General features: G+C 38.1%; 1 pseudogene; it reads right to left on the bottom strand.

Annotated features, from left to right (window-relative positions):
- Positions 1-18,855: 18,855 nt before the first annotated feature.
- On the bottom strand, positions 18,856-21,016 carry LOC100359330 (nucleolin pseudogene; annotated as a pseudogene).
- Between the last annotated feature and the right edge of the window lie 687 nt (positions 21,017-21,703).

The raw sequence follows: 21,703 nt of genomic DNA on the forward strand, positions 1-21,703 counted from the left end.
TTCTCCCTCAGTAACTCTTTCAAATAAACAAATAAGTTTTTAAAAAATGGCATCAAATAAAAAGACACATAATGAAAGTTATGTAAGAGGAATGGCACTAGATAATGTAGTGGATGCAAAGGTGATTAAAATAAAATCACTCTCTTCTAATAGCTCAGAAACCAAGTCAGGGAAAAATTTTATACCAAAACTGATAATGAAGCATGATGTGATAAGAACTATAGTAGTGTGAGGAAGCTGATGGCAGCTAAGTTGGTCAGGGTCAGAATGAAGAAAGGGGAAATCTAAGAATGTGCAAAATGCTTGCTTCCCCAAAAGCTACCTTTAGCAAGATGGAAGTGCCTAATCCTACTACATGCTTCTCCCCAAAAGCTGCCTTTAGCAAAACAAAAGTGTCAATCCCACACCTTCTGAGTTTCCAGTTTTATCATGAAGTAGAGAGGAAGTAGTGATTCCACCTGTAAGAAAAAGGGGGTGGAACAGAGGAGACAGGGTATGAACTCACAGCCAGATCAAATTTATTCAGAGAAAATAAACTCACAGAGGTTGACCAGCTGCCAGCGTGCACACAGACTGAACACATGGCAGAGGGCCCAGACCCCAGGGGCTGGGCTTTTTTATATTAGGTGGGCTAGGGGTGGGGGTGGGGACACTAGGCTGAGGTGAATTCTCCATACAGGTTTTTCAAGTTTGACTGGCTTCCAAACCTGGGGAAGAATGCAGGGGCTGTGGTGAGGAACAATATGGTGTAAGACTGAAATGATCTCTTAAAAAGGCAGGGGTAGCAAGAATCTAAAGTGGCTGAGGCTATGTCCTTGTTCTCTCACCACCTTTGGAGTTCTCAGTTTACCACAAAAACAGAAATAAGTCAAGGATCCTTCCCTTCTGATGTTCGTCTTATTGTGAGCAGACTACACAGGGCAGACAAGATTACAAATCTGGCCTTTTGATGGGTTTTGTTCCTGCCCTCTAAGTGATTGTTAGCTGCTGTTCTTTTTTTATTATTATTCTATTTTTTCCCAAAAAGTATGTTTAAAAGACTCCACTTCAACCAGTTTTGGGGGTCATCCTCTCTTAGAGCCCCCTCCTGGCTGCTGGAGTAGGAGGTTTCTGACTTAAATAGATCTTACTTCGCTCACAGCTTTGTCTGCGTGGAAATTCTTTCATGTGAGACAAAGAACCAAGGCCACCTCTCTTCCCTGCCATTTTACTGTAATAGTAGTATGAAGCATAGAGAAAGTACTGGGAAAAAAATAAGTAAATTAAGATGGAAAATATCTGATCTCTTTAAAACTTTCAGCTGGAAGAAGAATTTGAGCCAAATTTTGAAAATTGGAAGGTATTTTGCTGGCTAGATATAAGAAGTTGGATAGAAGACAAGGAAAACTACCCAAATCAGGGTACTAGGCAAGTGTTCAGTGAGGCCTGATTTCTGGTTTGGATTTTGAGGCAAATGTGGGTAAAGAGTGACGTGACAGGAGTGGAGAGGAGTAGATTGTTGAATGCTGTGAATTCCCAGCTGAGAAAGATGATATAGTTTGTAATCCATATGAAGCCACTGACAAGGTTTGAATATAGCTGATACAGGAAAAATCTGTGAATGTAGTTGAGGGTGACAGCCTATAGTCATCTAGGCACATTGTATCTGAACAGAGCAGTTGCAATGGGTTTAGACAGGAAGGACAGGTAAGTGTAACTCTATAGAAGATGGATCAATTGTATTGGACATAAAATAATCAGGGGACAGAAATGGAAATTTTTGGAAAGCTTATTAGGATCTATGGACTTTAAACTATTTATGGAAGTTTGATTCTATCACGTTTCTCAAGAATCAAGTAGAATAGAATACTCACATATGAGTCTGTGAAATTATGTTACTCAGTTTCTGTGCATAACTTTTTGATAGAAGTTTCCTGTTAGATGCCAAAAAAAATACAAACTTTTGCGCTAAATGAAAAATTTAGGCTCCGTGATCATCAAATATGTTTTCAATACAATTATTCTAAACATACTTTTAATTTTCATCTTATGTAAGAAGTGTTTAAAAGTTTGTTTCCCAGGCTGGCGCTGTGATGCAGGGGGCTAACACCCTGGCCTGGGGTGCCGGCATCCCATATGGGCACCGGTTCAAGTCCCGGCTGCCCCTCTGATCCAGCTCTCTGCTGTGGCTTGGGAGAACAGTGGAGGATGGCCCAAGTCCCTGGGCCCCTGCACCCGTGTGGGAGACCTGGAAGAAGCTTCTGGCTCCTGGCCTCGGATCGGCGTAGCTCCAGCTGTTGTGGCCAATTGGGGAGTGAACCAGAGGATGGAAGACCTCTTTCTCACTCTCTCTGCCTCTCCTCTCTCTAACTCTGACTTTCAAATAAATAAATAAATAAAAAAGTTTGTTTCCAAGGTGTCCCAGAGGCCATGTGGCAACCGGAAATCATTTAATAGCACCTGGAATTTCTTGGTTATCTTATTTGATCTGCTACTGCAGCAATCAAAATTGTAACACTGAATAAGCAGAGGTTACAAGAAATTATGAGAGTAGGAAATACTAGGTTCATCCTTGATTCTAACAATATTTTTTCCACTGGAAAAAATACCATCACCAAAATCAGCAAACATGTATTGAGCAGCTGCTACTCTGCCTGCAGCTGCTACTCTGCATGCAGCAACAAAAAGAATAGAATGATTCTAAGCACCTTAGATTTTTTTGGAGCAATTTGCATAATGGTGCAAGTAAACATTAATTTAAACTTCCTACATAGGGGCCAGTGCTGTGGCTTACAAGTTCAAACCTCTGCCTGCAGCACCGGCATCCTATATAGGTGACGATTAGTGTCCTGGCTGCTCCTCTTCCAATCCAGCTCTCTGCTTATGGCCAGGTAAAGCAGTGGAAGATGGCCCAAGTGCTTGGGCCCCTGCATCCCACCTGGGAGACCCTGAAGAACCTCCTGGCTCCTGGCTTCAGATCGGCCCAGTCCAGCCGTTGTGGCCATTTGGGGAGTGAACCAGTGGATGGCTCTCTTTGTCTTTCTCTTTGTCTTTCCCTCTCTCTGTCTATAACTGTACCTCTCAAATAAATAAAATATTTAAAAAAAATAACAAACTTCCTAAATCATTTTAAAAGATTGTGGTCCCTCACACCACTAATATTTGCCCACAAACCTCCATTTTTTGGATTTGATGTATAACTTTACCTCTTTGGTGATTTTTATCATTTATAATTGTAATTTTATTTTAAAAAATATGAATAAATTAAATATTCAAAAATACTCTTATTCCTATATTGATTCAGATATTGCTGAGTCTTTAGGTTTAACACAAACTCCTTTGAGATCTAGAAACAGAATACAATGGAGAGTGAAGGCCACTACAAATCAACTAATATCATACATCAAGAGCTGATCCTGCTTATCGGTTTTGTAGGAGAAAGGGTTGTCTATACTATTTTAATATGACAAAGTTCACAAATGTCTTAGGTCATTATTTTAATCAATTCAGGCTTCCACAACAGAGCACCACAGAGTAGTTGACCTATAAACAATAGAAATTTGTGTCTCACAGTTATGGAGACTGGAAGTGTGAGATCAGAGTGCCAGCATCTTTGGGTTCTGGTAAGGGGCTTCTTTTGGGTTGCAAATATGTTGACTTCTCACTGTAGCCTCATATAATAAAAAGGAAGCAAGAGTGCTCTGAAGTGCTTTTTATAAGACCTCTCATCAGATTCATAAGCGTTCATGTCATTAATGACTTCCCAAAGGCCCCAACTCCTAGTGCCAAGGTAAGGATTTCACCTTTATAATTGGTGGGGGGTGGGGGTGGGGCACAATAGTCCCAATCATGTTAGTTAGCAGCCTCTAAATAATACTTTGAGAAAATATCTTATTGCAGAGAGTTTAATTGGGATGTGACTGCGGGAGATGTAAGGAAATGAGGAAGGGAAGAAGCTAATCCAGTGTGTTGAGAAGGTAACCACTTCAGGAGAATATATTCAGGATATTCAGGAGAATTTAGAGAAAAAACCTCAGAGATATCCTACCAAGGGGCAAGGATGTAAGAGTATTAACCTCTGCTTGTCCATCACTGATCCATTGCTGACCAAGGACTTCAGCAAGGTCATGAACTTCCTGACACTCCTTGGCCGACTGCCCTTTTGGTTCAAATACATTGCTATGGCCAGAGATAGCACAGAGGCAGACAATCATGGGTACTTGCAACAAAATGCCTTTGCTCTACTGAAAACAGTGACCTCCATGGGAGAAATGTGCAGAGCAGCTCCTTGACTCCTCCTTATGATTCTAAAATGTATTTGAGCAGAGTTCATTTTCTCATGGGTCTTAGAATTGCATTCACTATTGACACTTGAAATTGAAAAACCTCTTCCTAAGAATGCAACACCCAGGATAAAATGTGAAACACAATTCAGCATCCCAATTTTAAGTATGTTTGGAATGTTCACAATATGAAATAGTTAGTAGCTAACCTCCCATGATCTCAGCCTCACTTCCCTCTCTGATTGACAAAAGTCAAATCTAAATGCACTCCATTCTGGGCATTTTAATTTAAATTATTGGAACATATCAGATAGGAGAGTAAGCATGATTTTCAGAAGACTCAATATGAAAGGTTTAAGACTATTTAAATATCATGAATTACTATAAACATGAAAACATAACACAATTAAATTTCTACGTTACATTCATGGCAAAGGTGATTTTTAATTTCTTTAGGTATTTGAAAGGTTTTTGAAGGCTTTGTGAGGAATATTCTTCCACTGATGACACCCTCCCACGCACACACACAGTACAGCAATAGAAAGAAGAGACAAATGATCTGACACTACCCCTAAAGAAATATCTTTAGGGAGTCAGAGAAAGAAAAGGATTTTCAAAGAATCACAGCAGTTTAGCTCTTTTTGTATTAATGGATGGCAAGTCTGAGGCACATGGATCACTACTCCACTACACCTCAATTGCAGCAGGCATTACAAATTGATACCATAAATGAGTCTCCAGAATTCTACTTAACACTGTGTGTGAGCAAATTATAATCAATTCATTCACAGTGGTTCCTGAAGGCCATTACTGGTCCTTTTGAGGGACTGTCAAATGTTTTCTCTGAAGAAACAAAGAGTAAATATGTTAAGTGTTGCAACTATACAAAGAAACTTCCAAAGGTCCCTGGAAAATGCATATTAAGAAGAAATACGTAAGGATGTTAAGATTTTTTTTTTCAGCAAAATTAATTTATCTTTTAATTCCAATTTTCCATGAACTTTTTTTTTAATTTTTATTTTTTTGACAGGCAGAGTGGACAGTGAGAGAAAGAGACAGAGAGAAAGGTCTTCCTTTTCCATTGGTTCACCCCCCAATAGCCGCCGCAGCTGGTGTGCTGCGGCCGGCACACCACGCTGATCCAAAGCCAGGAGCCAGGTGCTTCTCCTGGTCTCCCATGGGGTGCAGGGCCCAAGTACTTGGGCCATCCTCCACTGCACTCCCAGGCCAGAGCAGAGAGCTGGACTGGAAGAGGAGCAACCAGGACAGACTCTGGTGCCCCGACTGGGACTAGAACCTGGGGTGCCAGCGCCGCAAGTGGAGGATTAGCCTATGAACTTTTTTAAAAAAAGATTTATTTATTCATTTGAAAGACAGTTACAGAGAGAGAGAGAGAGAGAGAGAGAGAGAGAGATTTTTCATCCATTGTTTTACTCCCCAAATGGTCCCAACAGCCAGAACTGGAACAATCCGAAGTCAGGAGCCAGGAGCTTCTTACAGGACTCGCACATGGGTTCAGGGGGCCAAGGACTTGGGCCATTCTGCACTGCTTTCCCAGCCACATTAGCAGGGAGCTGGATTGGAAGTGGAGCAGCTAGGACTCTAACTGGCGCCCATATTATGGGATGCTGGTGTCGCAGGCAGCGGCTTAACCTGCTGTGCCAAAATGCCGACTCCATCCATGAACTTTTTGAATTGTATGTTTTCTTCAAAAGTAGATATAATTTTTTCATTCCAGCCAGCAATAAATGAATGTCCCTATTGATCCACAATCGTCACAAGCATTTGATGTTGTCAGTGTTTTTAATTTTTGTCATTCTAATAGGTGTATAGCTGTATCTCTTTTTGATTTGCAATTCTCTAATGACATATGATGTTGAGTGCCTTTTCATATGTTTATCTGTAATCTAATATGTTCAGTAATCAGGTGTCTTCAGATATTTTTATTTTTTTCTTCTTAAATTTATATTTATATATTTCATGTATTTGAAAGGCAGAAAGACAGAGATCTCCCATAGGCTGTGCCAGGCCAAGGCAAGGATCCAGGAACTCAGCCTTGGTCTCTCATGTGGGTGGCAGGGACGTGACTACTGGTATATCCCGGGGTCCACATTAGAAGGAAGCTGGAATCAGGAGGGGAGCCAGGACTCAAATCCAGGCACTCTGGTATGAAATATGGTCCCAAACAACATCTTAACCTCTAGGCCTTAACCAGGTCTTCTGATTTTTTTGAGCAGGTTGTTTGTATTCTTATTGTTGAATTTTAAGTTGTGTGTGTATTTTTGATAAGAAGACTTCATCATATATATTCTCTGCACATATTTTCTCTGAGTCTGTGGCTTGTCTTCCAGTTCTTTTAGTAGTGTCTCTTGTGCAGCAAGAGTTTTTAATGTAATAGAATCTAACTTACCAATTTTTAAAGTAATCTATTGTGCCTTTGGTGTTGTACCTAAAAAGTCATCATCAGATCCAAGCTCCTTCTAGATTTTCTCCTATATTATCCTTTAGGTGTTTTACAATTTACATTTCAGTCTGTGATACATTTTAAGTTATTTTTTATGATGGGCATAAGCTCTAATTTTAAATTAATTTTTACAGGTGGATGTCCAGTTGATTTGACTTTTATATTATTTGCTTCCATGATAAATTGAGGTAATCTGTTGACATATAACCATACATATTCACTGTCAGAAACAAAGGTAGGAGAAATTGCTCATGAAATATTCAGGAAATGAGATAGTATTAGGGAAAATGTGTCTTAACTAGCATTTTTCTTTTCCATGTTGGGTACAGAAAAGGTTCAAAACTGCCCTTGCAATGAAAAAAAATTAATGTGGGTAAGAAATTATTGAAAATATTTAGTTTTATGATTTTAAGAATCATTCACTAAAAAGAATCTCTCAGAAATCTGTCCTAAAGATGAACAAATATGTCTTAGAAGGGAAATAAGTGGTTTTAAAAGCATAAAACTGCTACCCATTATAAGTAATAACTAATGGAAAAATAGCTTGCTAGATAAATTTATATGTAAGAATTTAAGTGTGGCCAGAGAACCTACATGCACCATATGTTGAGTTCCTGCTTTTTAGATTAATAATAGCTGCAATTATTGCAACTATTTAAATATACTAAGAGTGATATAAACTTATTAGTGACATGCACAATCCCTATCTAATTCAGTGTAATTGGTACAGTAATTTATTTTTAAATCCTTCAATTTTTCTGCATATATGCATAGGAAACCAATATTGAATTAAGCAGTCTGGCTGCATGTTTATGTTCATAATTAAGGTCCATAAGTCTTGCAGAATTTCCCAAAATAGCCCATGTTTATCTTGGCCTTCTTCATCATACTAATATTTATACTCATACAGGAAAGTCCAGGCCAGGACTTTCTAGTGCAGTGCACTAGAGTTTAAACTGAATGTGGATAAATGCAGTAATTTGTTTCACATCTGGTCATTTTGCACCGTTTGTAATAACTCTGAATACAAAACAGCAGTGATAACTCAGATGAGGAAAGAGTAAATAATTTGTGAAGGACTGAATCACATAGATTGCTTTTTTTTTTCCTGAACTTACATCTTTTGATGGCTATTTTGAGTTGAGAAATCAGCCAGAACTAAATGATAACTTACCTAGTGTCCATTCCTAAGAACATTGTTGAGATTTAACTGATACTATTTTTGTGAGTATTTGTGTATGTGTATAATAATGTGTACATTATGATGTAATAATATTTATAATAATTTGTATAATATATGCATATAGGTACCAGTTTGCCTGGAAAAATTGTAGGAATTAACTACCATTATGATACATAAATTATCAAGAATAACATGTTTGATTTTAGTTTTCTGGATTTCTGATAACAAAGCTAAGAATTCATACATGATTTTCCAAAGATTAGAACTACAGATAATTGAAAATGTTTTCAATGTTGGTCACAGTCTCAAAAAGTCAGGCTGTTGAAATAAAATGTTTATAGGATACAAATATTTTACTTATAACTCCATACAACAAATGAAATCTTACACACAGCTTTGTACCTATTTAATGTTTGCCTGTAGAATATCATTTCTCCTTTCTTCAGTGCAACCCACAATTTTTGTTTGGAGAGTTACCTTTCTACAGTTCTTATTTTGATTTTTTGAATTGAGCTTGACCTTTCTATCAAGAATCAAATAAGTGTCTTGCATTCCCTTGAACAAAATTTTTAAGTGATAGACATGTGATGAAAGAAAAAACAAATGGGGTAAATCGGGATTTTGGAAGCAATATTAGAAAGAAATAAACTCTTTAGGTATTGATCACATTTTTTTCTGTACTCTGATGTTTTGATGTCTTAAAAGCTTTCTGTATGACTTGCGTTGTGGTACTAAAACAGAATATCACAGGGTAAAATATAAATAATAGTTTACTTGCCTCTTGGTTCTGGAGACCTGGAAGTCCAAAAGAAAGGCGAGTGAGAGTCTTTGTTTTGCTTTGTAACATGGTGGAAGAGCAAATGAGAACATATGAGACAGAAAGGAAATGAGACCAAAATCAAGCTTTTTGTCAGGCACATACTTCCACTATAGCTAAACTACTGCCACTGTAACAGCATTAATCCACTCATGAGGACAGAACCTTCATAACATAATCACCTTTTGAAGAACCCACCTCTTAATACTAGTATAATGGCAATTAAATTTCAACATAAGCTGTGAGGGAACCTTATTCTGTTATGGTATTGATAGAATGAAATTCCTGAGGCTCATAGTTCTCAAGTGCAGGATGTAGGGGCCTCATCTGGTCATGGTCTTCTTGCTAATGGAATTCCAAAGTGACACAAAGCATCATGTGGCAAGAGACAGGGGACTCAGGTGTCTGTCAATATGTGACTCTTCCAGTCCCTCTCTGTCTTATGTAGCCACAAGGATTCAACCATGGGCCTCCACTCTAATGACCGTATCTAATTCTAATCACTTACCAAAGACCCCACCTGTAAATACCACAGTTGGATTAATTTTCCACCCTCCTAACACCTCACAAATCGGATCAAATTTCAATAGATGAAGCCTTGGGGAATATTCAAACCATATCCAAACTACAGTAGGAGGGGACATTAAAAACCATAGCACTGACCAGGAAGACACTAACTGGTTAGCCTTTCTAAGTTATAATACAGTGTTTGTGGCTAGAGCACATTTTTCATACACAAATAAAGAATCCCAGTCTTTAGTCCAAACCCTCTTTATCTAACTCTCACACACCAAGCCAATATTTCCTCTGCTTTAAATCACCTTGGATCAGATATAAGATAATTAAAGACTACCCCTATAACCAAATCCAACCAGAATTATTCAGAGTAGCCAGTTCTAACCTAATTACTTTGCCTTGATTTGCTTTTCACATGGAAACCCAAATAAAGGCTTGGATTTCAACTTTCCCTCCTGTCTTTTGTCACCTGACCGAAATCTGATGCTTTCCCTGTGGCCCTGAGTGGCATGTGATGACTCCTTCTCTGTGACCTGTGAGTATACTAAACTTATTTCCAAACCTTGTTCTCATTTCTTGTTGTGACAACATTGACTTTAATATATCATACCCAACATTTAAATTCTTTGAACACTTTACTCATCTACTTGAATCCAAGAGTTAGACATCCCATGAAGGAAGATGTTAAGGCTATGGGGCAACAACATGTCATCTTGAAATGGAGCCTACACATAGCAAGGAATGGAAAGAAACTCAGTCCCAATGACCTTTGAATTCTGAATCCAACCAGGGCAGAAGCTGCATCAGAAGTACAGAATAATGTGAACTAAATATCCAATTTGTGGCTTAATTCAATCTGATTTGAGTCTGTTGACAATTGCCAAGGAAACAATCCTGATTCCAAACTTAACACGAGAATATAAAGTGCTGAATGTGACCAATTCTAAATTGTGCATACTAAGGTTTAATCATGATTTGCCTCCCAAATGCATGCAGGACTCTAAACCTCAAAATCATAAATTAATGGCACTAAGAAGGTGGACAGTTAATAGAATTATGTTGTTTAACAGGTGGGCCTAGGAGTAGGTCCCTGGATCGTTGGAAGCATGCCCTTGGAAGACACTTCTTGTGAGAGGGATGTTATAAAAAACAAATTGAATGCAACTGTTCTCCCTGCTTCTTGGCTTACCATGTGATCTTTCCTCTACCTACACTCTACTTTCTACCACTGCTACTCTTATCAGAGACTCAACCAATGGGGCTTGCTGATCTTGGGTTTGAACTTTCAAAACCATGAGCTAGATAAATCTTTTTTCTTTATAAAGTTAGGTTTCTCAGATATAGCACTGTAATAATGAGAAGCCGATTAATATAATACAACTGAGTACAAGTTAGGTAAAAATCACGGGGAACTATTTTGGGATATGATACAGGAGGTTAAAATGTTACCTGCTTTAGATGATATTAAAATCATAAATGATAATGAGGCTGCAGCAGCTTAGGCTTGCAAGTAAGAATTCAGGAAGGACATTTGAAAATGTTGCCTGGATTTTAAACCTATTTCACCCAGGATATACAATAAAGGTTCAAGTTATAACATCGAGGCATATATCTGCCAATATAAAGCTAATAACCATTTGTTATTTGAGCCCGTTTGTCATATATATTTTCCTGAATGTCTTCACAGACATTATGTGATCAAACTATAGATGAACAAAACCAAAATAATTATTGTTTCTCTGTTTCCAGCCATTATTGATAGTACCAATATTTTCCAATTCATCTGGCTAAAAATAATGAGACAGCTTTAGCTGAGCTCCTTCCAGCAATTTGCTTTATGTCTCTTTGTTCCCAAGGCTCCCGGTTTGATGTTTCACTACCTATTGCATCTAATAATCCAAAGTGACAATTCCTTATCTATATATGGGATCTGTTTCTTACATTGATAATATTCGCTTGTCATAGGGGAAAACGGAGAAAAATAAAATGAAAAAGAGGGACATGAACAAAAGTACAGGAATGAAAATAAATGACTATTGTGATTTTGTCAAGGAACAGGAGGAACCTTGTGAGGTGACACGAAGACTAGTCACAAAAGAGAAGTGGTAAGAAATGCTGGATAAATAATATGAGACCAGATTCTATTTTAAAAACTGAAAAATCATGAGGATTTGGACTGGTTGCAATAATAAAATATTATGCTTATGGAACGACTTATAGTTTACAAAACATGATAGATTCTTTTCATTTCAATCTCAATTGGTAGTAGCCCCTCTGCATTATAGATGAGGAAATAAAACCTGATCAGTTAGAACTTTTGAAAATCCCAGAAATAATAAAATGCAGGATACCTGACTTAGTGCTCAGTGCTCTTTTGTCATCTACAGTATATTACCTTCTGCATTTTTAGGTAAAAGAGCTAATAAGAAATATGAAGTTTATGATGTTCAAACCAAAGCTATTTTCTATGTCTGAAGCAAAATAGAAGCAGGTGAGTGCACACAGGACATTCGAAGTTGCAAGAATAGGGTTTGTGGAGGGTGGCAGAGCATAGCACCATTAAGAAATGAAACAATTTCTTGTAATGGGAACTTTGATGATAACAAAGCAATATTCCTCTGCATATCACAGTTAGAATTTGTAACTACAGTTCCTCTCTAGAATAGTGATAAACATCAAAAGGGTATACCTCACCCTGTTAAGAAAGCAAATATCAGCACGTAGGAGAGGAAGGCATTACAGGAAAACCATAAAATCAGATTTCAATATGCATTCACTACAGCACTGATTGAGAAAAAAAAAAGGAAAATATTTCTGAAAAAGTTTATGAGACTCCTGCTGGAGTAAAATGTGTTTCTGTGTGGTAAAAACTACAAATTCTCTCACAAAACACTGAATCAAATTTGAGTAATGAGCAGACAGAAAATGAAAGGGTAGGAGGGGATCAGGGTGTGTTAGGGACCCCAGATGAGTTAACTTTTGCATAGTGGCAACATTGCAGCCACAGGCAGCAAACAGACTGCAGCAAGGGACTGAAATGCCAGCCCTATATTTATAAGTTCCTTTCAGAGGGTCATAAAATGGGTTAAATAAAACTAAGTAAGGTAAGGAGATTAGATTTTAGTGCCTCTTTGGATAACAGAAAGCCAGTGAATGAGCTTAAGCTTGATTAGTTGTTTCTTAGTGATTTTTGACTTTTGTTTGATAGTTGTTTAAAATTTTTAAATGCAAATTGATGTGTAAAGAATAAAATCAATGATTGTTAAAATGATTATATGGCACAAAGTTATAAAATGATTATAGGGATTCAAAGTTATTATTCTGAGCCATAATAACAGGGATGCACCATGCACTTAAATTCAGATCAATACTTCATTTTCAGCTAGTTTATTTTTTAAAATGGGAATTATAAAAATGATCCAGTAGTTAAAACATTCTGAGGATATTACCAAAAGTAATAGCAACAATAAAGCCACTTCTAATACATTTTAACAGACAGAAGAAGAATCACAGTTGGAAACCTACCAGGCAATTTTTGAATTCTGCTCTTTAAAGTATAAACATTGACCTGAAATTCTGTGGATTAATTACCATCTGGCAACTATTCACCAAGTTACCTTGCATCAAAAGCATATTGCACAATTGAGTTCACTGAAAATGAATCCAATTTATCAATAGCCTTTCTTGTTGATTATTTTGACTGATAATGAGTAGAAACAGCTATCATATTTCGTATTAAAAGGAAAGATCATTTTGACATTTGATAGATACACACATGTCAAAAGGCATCAATAACTACAATCTCTGAATTCATGCATTTTTTTTCCTTTTGGCTCCTATAGTGGGAGCTAAGATCATCAGTCCCATTATTACATTGTTTTGTCCTAGTTGCTAGACCTTGGCCACTTAAAAGGCAGACCCTAAAAATGGTAAAGCATTGATCTCCAATGTGACAATCTCATAGTCTGATGATAAACTGTATTCCTAATAGAGCTATTAGTTTTTTTGAGGAATAATCTCTTGTCCTTACTTCAGAAATCAATTACAACCTATAAGGATTTTAATTGTACAGTATAGTTCCAAACCTAATATCACATAAATTTTTGTTTATATTTTGAGGATAAATAAATACATTTAGAAATACTTACTGACATGAAACTAGTAGTATTTTATGTCCAAACAGCGCAGCAACTGGAAACATTGTGATTTACACCCATGTCTCTCTTCAGTGATGGATTTACTGTGTCAGTCCATTCCAGAATTGCTTTAACTACAGAAAGTCACTGCCTCTAAGATTGCCTCAACCCTTTCCAAACTGGTACACATCAAACATCTGGCCAATTCAGGTGTATAAATTGCTGACCATATCAGGAATATTACAATTCTCAGGGTACATTCTAGCAACAGAAATACTCATGGGGGTTGGTTCGAGTTGTCTTTGCGATTGCATTGTAGCACAATCTCTCCTTCTGCCCAGTCCTGCTTCCCTTCTTTCCCTTCCTTCCCTTCCATAGTTGCTGAGTCTAAAGGCACTTCATACAAAACTCCTGCATGGTTAAACTCCATCTCAGAGTCTGTATTCCGCAGAACTCAACTCGCAGCAACAGTATTTAGAAGATAAATCTTATTTTTCTTCAGTTATTTAAATACCTTAATAACTTAAGCACAAATTGTTTTTTCATTCTTCTATTTAAACATTTAAACTTAGGATTAAACAGCAAGTATTATTCAATGAAAACATCAAAATGATAGAGTAAAATAATGATGTGAACGATTCATAATTTTAGCAGGTATTTGAATATGCTGAGGAAATATTTGTTGGAATGTATGTATTTTGCTATGTGTTGAGATTATATAAGCCTGGTAGAGCAAATAAATTACTTAGCTTTATTGGCTAATCACAGTCCCAAAAATGTCTTGTATACAATTTCTTATATTGCTGTGCAACAAATTACCACCAATTTCCTAGATTAACACAATAGACATATATTATCTCACAGTTTATGTCGGTCAGAAGTCCAGATATCATGGCTGGGATTGCTGCTCAGAGTTTCACAACATTGAAATCAAGGTGTTGTCTGGAAGGCAGCATCTTCTGGAAAATTGATTAGAGAGAAATCCATTTGCAAACTTTTGCAGGATGGTGGCACAGTTTAGTTCCATGTGATTGTAGGACAGAGTCCTCATTTTCTTCCTGACTCCTCCACAGGGAAGCACTGTCAGCTTCTAGAAATTGTGTTGGTCACCTCCATAATCAGTTCACAGCTTAGCTATTACCTTCTTTAAGGACAGCAGAAAGATCTCTCTCATTCTGAATCTCTCTTGCTTTGAATTTCTTTCTTCAGAGAAGGATTGGATCCTCTTTTAAAGGTCTCACCTGATTAAGTCAAACTCAGCTATGATGGCTGCACTTTTGATTAACTCAAAAACAGTTTGATTAAGAGTCTTGATTACATCTGCAAATCTTCACATTTGTGATACAAGGTAAGCTAATCAAGGGGGGAAAAACTCATTATATTCACAAGTCCTGCACACTGCTCAAGGGGTTGGGATTATAGAGGATGTGTACAAATTCTGTCTACCACATTTTGGTTCTACTTTTCTAAATATCATATTTTCATATAAAATAAACACTTTATATTCCTACTGAAACGGTTACCTGTTTCAAGTCTTTTCAAGACACTTGATATACATTTTATCTGATGTGTGTGAGATAATGTCCTTTTAACATCATAGGGGTCACAGGTCCATCTAAAGATTATTTAAGAGCTGCGGCACCGGCCACATAAGAGAATGAACTTTGATTAATAATATCCTCAAATATGCTGATGATACAGGTTAAATTATACATTTTTCATTTGGTAGAAATGGAGATAATTGGTAGGAAAAAAACCCAAAGTTTTCAGTTTATAATCCTTTCTGACATTAATGGATTTTTAATCTAATAATTTTATAAATTTACTTATTAGATTATATCTACTATCCCAAATTATCTTTCAAATGTCTCAATTTTTTACCAATCCCCTCACTAACAAATTATTTGAACAAATCTTTTATCTCATATATTTGCATGAATGATATCAAAATTATAAAAACTATTGAAACTTAATATAATTCAGCTATTCATCTGAGATTTAGATATCTTCTACATTCTCATTGCCAAAGTCAACCTAAGTTGAACAACATTGGTGATGGGGATCTCTCTATTTCCCCAATTATTCCTTTTTGTTATGACATTAACAGAAAGAAATTCTTCATTTAATGAATGATGACTTCATACCATTATTTTAATATTGCATCTATATGTGTATATAAGATCATATTGATTATGGCAGTCTATAGAATGCACTTAAAGTATTCTTGAATCAATGACTAAATGAATGAAATGACAGAAAGAATGGTGTTTAGAGTTAAATATTTCTAAAGAGCAGTACTACAAGGCAATCATTTGGAATTTTATACGGAACGAATAAGTAAAATTTAGAAGTCCAGTTCAATTTGATTTAATTTGCAATAATCTATTCCCAAAGCCATGTGTTCTGCATGAAAATGTTAACAAAACATATTCACAACTATTTGCTCTTCTGTGGATCATTGAGTTCAATTTATTATTTTTAAACATTTTTTCAACTCTTCAGATTGTATCATTACTATTGTTCTTTCTTTAAATCCACTAACTTGGTAATTTTTATCTCCAGTCTACTTTTGAGCCAATTCAATGACTTTTTAAATTTTAGATATTGCATTTTTTCATCCTAAAATTTCCATTTAGTTCTTTTCTTACAGTTTCAATTTCTCTGCTAAGAATATCTATCTTGCCTTTCATTTCAAGGGTGTCCACCATTAGTTCATGGAACATTGAACATGGTTATAATGAACAGTTCTAAGTCTGTGCCTGATGACTGGAACATCTATGTCATCTCAAGGTTGGCCTATGTTGATGAAGTCTTTTCCCTCATATTTAATTGGATTTTCCTATTTCTTTGTATGCTGAGTAAGTTTGGAAATATCTTGGATAATTTTAATAGTATTCTGTGAGAGTGAAACCTGCTAATATTCCTTGTGGAATGCTGCTTTTGCGTTTGTCTTGTTGGAAATCAACTCAGTTAATTTCACAATGTAAGTCTTGTCTCATCTTCTGTGTGTGATGGTTTTAATGCCAGTTAAGTTTTCATAGCTCGTTTGTGCTGTTTGGATCTGGCTGCTACATGTTTTACTCAGAGACTAGTCTGTTAAAGAGTGATTTATATGATATACTTCCTGAAACACTTGCTGTCCTTTGGATATATTCTGCTTATTAACAGCTTAGGAGTCAGCTTGAAATTTATGCTGCTTCTTGCACAGGATTAAGAAACACCCGTCTATAAGCTTCTTCTCTCTTGGGTTTCTCCCACACTCTCCAGTTCTCCAAGCCCCTTTTATTGAGTCTTTCCTGGCTGGAAAAGAGGGCTCTCTTAGACTTCTAGCTTTTCATACTGTCGTGCAATTTCCATGTGACTGAATTTTCCTTCAGAGTCACGTGAGAGAAGATAAGGGAAAAAAAGAATTTTAGCTGACCTTTAATTATTTCAAGTGAACAAATTATTTATATGTTGTACATAAAACTGGAACTCCCTCCACACAGTTATGCATGGGTTTCAGTATTTCTTTTGCAGGAAAATAAACTTAATTCCATTTACCACGTGCCTTTAAAAAATACTCTTATATACATATGGCAAATAATCACCTAAAAAGATGCTCAATGCCAGTGGTCATCATATAATTTGCAAATTGAAACCACTGAATATAACACTCTACATTCATTAGAATGTCTACAATAAAGATCAGATAATATAAAGTGTTGGCAGGGATTTGGGACATAATTCATGTACTCCTTGCAGGAGTGTAAAATGTTACAGCCACTTTAGAAAACAGTATGTCAATGCCTCAAGTGGTACATTTACTATATGATCCATCTATCCTTAGGTATACACCAAAAAGAAATGAAAACAAATGTCAACACAAAAGTCTGTGTACCAAGGTTTATAACAGCATTATTCATAATAGTAAAAAGGTGGAAATGATTCACATGTCCATCAAATAGATCACATGGATTATATTAATATAATGAACTTTCATTTGGCCATAGAAAGGAAAGAAGTATTCATGCAAGCTACAACATAGATGAACCTTGAAAACTATATGCAAAGTGAAGAAAATCAGTCATAAAGAGCACATATTCTATGATTCCTTTTATGTGAAACATCTATGATATTCAAATCTACAGATACTAAAAGTAAGATTGATTTTCAGGGCTAAGAGTGATGAAGGGATAGGAAGAAGGTGCTGAAAGGACACAAGCTCCTTTCTAAGGTGAGGAAAAGATGATGCGGTGATGCATGCACTTATCTGTGAGTACAATAAGAATCCTTGAAAGGGACAGTGCTGTGGCATAGCAGGTAAAGCCACTGTCTGCCGCGTCAGCACCCCATATGGTCAGTAGTTTGAGTCCTGGCTGCTTCACTTCTGATCCAGCTCCCTGCTAATGTGCCTGGGAAAACAGCAGAGGATAGCCCAAGTCCTTGGGCCCCTGCACCCATGTAGGAGACCTGGAATAAGCTCCTAGCCCCGGGCTTCGGACCAGCCTAGCTCCAGCCATTGTGGCCATTTGGGGAGTGAACAAGAAGATGAAAGATATCTTTCTCTCTCTCTCTCTCTCTCTCTGTAACTCTGACTTTCAAATATAAATGGATAAATCTTTTTTTTTTATTTGACAGGTAGATTTATAGACAGTGAGAGAGAGACAGAGAGAAAGGTCTTCCTTCCGTTGGTTCACTCCCCTAATGGTCACTACGGTTGGCACTGCGCAGATCCGAAGCTAGGAGCCAGGTGCTTCCTCCCAGTCTCCCATGCGGGTGCAGGGACCCAAGCACTTGGACTATCCTCCACTGCCCTCCCAGGCCACAGCAGAGAGCTGGACTGGAAGAGGAGCAACTGGGACTAGTACCCAGCGCCCCAACCGGGACTAGAACCTGGGGTGCCGGCGCCGCAGGCAGAGGATTAGCCAAGTGAGCCACGGCACCGGCCCGGATAAATCTTTTTAAAAATGAATATTGAAGTGCACATTTTAAATGGGTGAGTTGTACAGCATGTGAATTATATCTCAATAAAGCACTTATAAAAAAATTGAAATCCTCTAACAGTTAATACTAGTTTTTATTCTCCCAAGGTAAACAATCTTGTTTCCATCTATATTTTTCACTCCATATTTCTTTTGATACACTACAGCTTATGCATAAAGCACTGATTGTCACTGCTGGATGTAATCTGGTGTGCCTTATTCACTTTGCCCATGGCATTCTCCCCATTTCTTCTTTATTTTTCCTTTTATGCCTAATAAATTTTTGTGTGGGAAAAAAAGTTTTGTACATGGGATGAAACAATATAAAGTCAAAACTTACAGATGGGGTTAGCTCTATCACTGATCTCTAAAAAGTTTATATGAATATCCAGTCAAAACCAACAGTGTATCGCCCTTGAAATGTTATCTATACACGACTTCCAAGCAGACCACAGGACTGCACACTGGCTTGGAATGTCCTCAGAAGGCTCTGTCATTGAGCAGGTAACAGAGTCAAAACCCCAGAGTCCTTTCTTTCAATGGAAGAGGGAATGACAGGGACAGAAGAAACTTCAAACTTCCTCTTCTTTCCTGTGGCTTGTGGTCTCTGCCTACTCCTCTGCCACCTCGGAACCCTCCTCGCCCTCTGAAGCCTCCCCAGCCTCTGCCACCGAATCCGCTGTGGCCTCCTCTGCCACCGCCTCGGCCGCCAAAGCTACCTCTGCCTCCACCACAGCCCCCGAAGCCTTGACCCTTAGGCTTGGCCCATTCTGAGGTGACTTTGTTGCCATCAATCTCCCCGTCCTCGTCCTCTGTGGCCTCGTTGGCGGCTGTGGTGCCCTCCTCACTGTTGAAGTCTACAAAGCCAAATCCTTTGGAGGATCCTGTTTCCCTGCAAGTCACTATCCTGACTGGGACAGAGCCATCAAATGATTCCTTTAACATCTCCTCGGTGGTCCCCTCAGACAGACCCTTGACAAAGTCTTGGATGGCTGGCTTCTTGCGGTGGGTGATCCTCTGGGTGCTTGTAACTCCAGCCTGATTGCCCTGCCCTCAGTTTCCCTTTTATTACAGGAATTTAAAGCTTCTTTAGCATTTTCAAATGAAGCAAAATCTATAAATGCATATTGTTTAGATTTACCATTTTGGTTCTGTGGTACTTTGATAAAAGTTGCCTTCTCGAAGATTCCTGAAGAATTTCTTCTGTTGCCCCGTAGGAGAGATTGCTTAAAACCAGAGTTTTTGATTCCCCACTCCAAGTGCTGTTCTTCCGCCCTCTATGGTCTTCATGTAACCATTCTCTCCAGTGTAATAAAAGGAAACAAACCGTCTGTCAGATCCCTGTTCCCTGCTTTTCTTCAAAGGTTTTCTCTGTATCAGCTTCTGTTTTAAATTCAATATAAGCAATATCTTTACTCTCTCCACCCTAGTTGACTAATCTCATCTCCAGAGCATCTTCAAACACTTCTTTTAATTCATCCTGAGTGACTTTGTAAGGCAGATTTTTGGCCAAAAGTGTTCTCGCATCTCGATCCTATCCTTTCCTTTCAGTTTTTCCAGTTTAATTTCATTGTCAAAGATTTTTGAACCAGTCAATTCCAAGGCTTTTTCTAGGTCTTCAGCAGATTCAAAATCCACATAGCCAAACTTCCTAGTTGTGCCAATTCTGACATCCACAACAGAAAGATCGTTTTTAGCAAAAACGTCACTGATAGCAGTTTCTAATTCAGGAGCAGATTTGCTAGAATTCAGGTTTCCAACAAACAGATTGAAAGATGTTGTTGGTTCTGTGGCTTCTACTTTCTGTTTTGGCTTCAGGAGCTGCCTTCTGTTTGGTCATTTCCTTCTTTCATCTTCCAGGCAGTTCTTTGACAGGATCTTCTTCCTTCTCCCCCTCCTCGTCTTTACCATCTTCGTCTTCATCTTCCTCCTCATCCTCGTCCTCATTGTCATCTTCCACGTGCTCATCATTTTGTCTTTGTCCTCATCCTCAGTTACACTCTTAGTTTTCATAGAAACAACTTTGCAGGAGCTTTCTTTCCTCTGGCTGATGTGCCCTCCATAGCTTCTTTCTCACAGTCCTCTTCCTCCTCTTTGTCATCACTCTCATCATCGTCATCCTCATCAACCTCCTCTCTGAGGCAGGGACAGCCGCTGCTGCCTTCATCACTGCTGGCTCAAATTCCTCCTCCTCTTCCTCCTCTTCCTCTTCATCATCTTCCTCGCTGTCATCCTCCTCATCACTGCCTTCCTTCTCGGCATTCTTACCATTCTTTGCCCCCTTGGCTGGGAGGACTGCACCTTTCTTTCCCGAGGCAGACACCAATGCTTTGCCTAGTGTGACTCCCTTCTTGCTAGATGTCACCACTGCTTTGGCTGGCGTAACTGTCGTCTTAGCTGGTGTGGCAGCTCCCTTTTTACTTGGGGTGACAATTGCGTTCTTGGCAGGAGTGGCAATTGCAAGCTTTTTTTTTTTTAATCAGGGATGCCACCACCTTCTTTGCTGGGGCTGTAGCAGCCTTCTCCCTGTCCTTTGAGGGATGGCCATCTCTTCTCCACGGCTATCATTTTCCTCATCTTCTGACATTTCCTCATCTTCACTATCCTTTTCTACCTCCTCCGCCATTTTCGTGGGGTCACCTTGGTTTTTACCAGCCTTTGCGAGCTTCACCATGATGGTGGCTTATGATGGTGGGAGCTGTGGCACAGACGAGCCTAGAGGCACTCAAGCGGCATCCATGGTGGCCACAGGTACTGAAGATGCCGGAGCACATAAGCCTGGCTGCCAGCGAGAGCTAGAGACTAAGAAATTCTTATTAATCAGTTTCAGTTCTGCTTGAAAACTTTTTTCCTATCACGATTCACTGAACACCTTAAAGAGATCATTGCCTTTCTTATGGATTTTAGTGTCACTTTTTAATGCACACCTATATTAGGGCAAAGAAAAATACTGCATTATAATTGCTAATTTATTGGCCTATTTTGCTCACAAGCCAAAGTGAGAAGTTCTGAATGCACACTTGAATAACAGAGATATTTGTAAATTGAACAGCTGTGTGCTCTCATAATCTAATTCCATCCTCATGAAGGCATCGATGTCAGACATTATTATTATCTTCATTGTTCAAGTGGGTAAACTGAGACACAGACAGAAAAGTACCTTTCCCAAGGCCACAGAGTTCATTGCTAACAGAGCCAGGACTGTACAGTGAGACTCAATACTTACTGTCTTCTATAATAACAATCAGGGTTTGAGCTCTGATGATGATGATGATAATTGGCTGACCCCCAAAACATTTGAAAATCTATATACAGTTACAGTTCTTGAGGTTCTAGTTCTAATATTTATAATTTTTCTAAC

Source organism: Oryctolagus cuniculus, chromosome X (genome assembly GCF_964237555.1).
Source record: "Oryctolagus cuniculus chromosome X, mOryCun1.1, whole genome shotgun sequence".
NCBI classification, from domain to species: Eukaryota; Metazoa; Chordata; class Mammalia; order Lagomorpha; family Leporidae; genus Oryctolagus; species Oryctolagus cuniculus.